At 29.7% G+C, this 2,394-nt stretch overlaps 1 long non-coding RNA gene across 1 annotated transcript; it reads left to right on the forward strand.

The window, feature by feature from the left end:
• Positions 1-887: 887 nt before the first annotated feature.
• Positions 888-2,394, forward strand: LOC141695195 (uncharacterized). Its single transcript, XR_012564346.1, has 2 exons — positions 888-1,917; positions 2,028-2,394. It is a non-coding gene; the product is annotated as an uncharacterized LOC141695195 (long non-coding RNA).

The raw sequence follows: 2,394 nt of genomic DNA on the forward strand, positions 1-2,394 counted from the left end.
TCATCTATACCTTACACTAAACACAAACCTATGATTGGCCCAAATGTTGGAAATACTAAAAATACAATAAAATTAGCTACTCCCTTTATTTCATATTTGTCATTTAAAGTTTCTGTATGTTGTTTAAAATATTTTAATCGAATAGTAGAACAAATAATTTTTTTTGTAAATTTTAATATAAGTTATATGATTCAATTCTAAAAATTTAAAATTTAGAATTTATATCTTTAATATACTTTTAAGGCATTTTGAGAGCCGGATAGAAAAATTAAAAATAAAAAAAGAGAGGAATTAGTATATATATATATTAAGTAAAATCCAACGTGGCTAACCTGGTACTTCCCAGATGCGCTTAAACTGTTTTCTCTCAATTCTAGCGCCCCATCTATTTCCCTGTTTTTGTCTCATAATTTCTTTGTAACCGTCACCAAGAAAATCAATAGTCAATCCTTTTAATTCAGTTTCAGGCTCTCTATCTCCCTCGATTTGGCCCTCTCATGTATATAAGGAGTCCCGATCACCTCCTTCCCCTTCAAAGTTTTTTATTCATGATCATTATATATGTTTATCATCATTGTGTATATAATTGTTTAATTTGAGCCTTTTTTTTGCTAAATTTTTTGAGCCTTTTAGTTGTATCTTGTATCTACTTTTATATTTTTAGGATTCTTCTTGCCAGATTTCTATTAAATCTTTTAGGTATGCGTGATGAATCAATTATTTTTCTATTTCTCTGATTTAATTTGTAGATTTTTGATTTTGTTAATGTTAAACACATTTTTAGCATATAAAGCATGCCTTGCAATGACTTTAATAACATTAGTTGAAGCTTTCATAAGTGTTATAAAGTAATTTTTTTCAAATGTAGTAACTAAGAAGGTTTTAGGATTTTAGCTTTATATTTATTTAATGAATGATGACCATTATGATTGTGTTGTATTGAGATAAGGGAGCTCTAATAGCATGTTAGTGTGTTGTATCCATAAATATATCAAGGTGCTGAGAGGGCTTAGTATGTGTATTTTTTTTCTTAAATATATCAAGGTGTTACGAATTACAAGAGTTTAGAATCTATAGCATATTTCGATGTGAATAAATGGTGATTTTGGGATTAAAGAAATGGTTAGTTTATAATTATTGTAAACTGGTCTTAACTTTCTTATACTTTGCACTATTACTATCAAAATAGTCATATTTGTAGATTTCCTTGTACCTTTTTCCAGTCGATAATGTCATCATTCTTGCACCGTTTCAAAGAATACCTATACTTCAATATAGTGTAACAATTGTGTGTGAGCCTTTAAAATAAAAACTAACATAACAAAACTAGCATCTTTTAATTGAAATCTTTTACTTCTTTGAAGCCTTAGTTTTCTGAAAATGGGTAAACATTGTTGTGAGCCTTTTGAATAAGAATCGACAAGATACATGATGCTACATAGTCCTTCCATGCCTTTTCATTTCAAATTTTTTCACATTTGATTTTTTCAGTTTACTTAATTCTTTTGAACCTACTACAAATATTGACTTTATCTTTGGTATGCTTCTCTTCAAAGTGCTTTACCGTATATCATTACAATTGCATATTGTGTATTATCGATTATGGTTTTAAATTTTGCAATCTTTTTCATTTCTAAATTCTAGCTGCACTGATAACTATTTGCTGGAGATCCTGGGTTGCAATAGCTGCTTCACATTTTTAGGTAGTTAAATTATGATTTGATTTTGGGAATTTTCTATAAAGCTTATTTTACGGTCCTTTGGAAAATTCCATTACAAGGTACTGAGAACCCCAAATGAAGATATGTGGCCAAAGGTAAGCAGGCTAAATAACTTACATGAATATCCTCAGTGGAAACCTCGCAATTGCCATTAATTGTCTCTAATCTAGATGAGAATGGTCTGGATCTGCTAAATGTAAGTTCCTTAACTGATTCTAATAAAATATCTTCTATAATGCTGCCATATTACTTATTGAGGATTATACATATGTATGGGTATTTATCTTTGGTTTATGGTTGTTGTAGAAAAGGTTGAGGAATGAACCTTCTACATGGATTTTAGTCAAGGAAGCTCTGTAGCATCCTTACTTTGATGGCATAACGAAGGATTTTCTCTGATTCTCGTAGCCAGACAATTAACCCTTTGAAAAATATATTGTTTAAATTTTTTTAGAAATGTTATACTTTCGTCTTTTGATGATTTTTAGGACCAACAGTTGATCCTACATATTGATGATATTTTAACAATGTTAGGATTTTATTTGTAACTTATGTGGTTTCATGGAGAGCAGCACGGTTTCGGGGAGAGCAATACTTTAGTGAATACTGCCTCCTTACTGCTCTTCTTGAGCATTTTAATGTATGGATAGAACAATACTTTTGTCATTTATTA

The sequence above is a fragment of the Apium graveolens genome, chromosome 11 (genome assembly GCF_009905375.1).
Source record: "Apium graveolens cultivar Ventura chromosome 11, ASM990537v1, whole genome shotgun sequence".
Lineage (NCBI taxonomy): Eukaryota > Viridiplantae > Streptophyta > Magnoliopsida > Apiales > Apiaceae > Apium > Apium graveolens.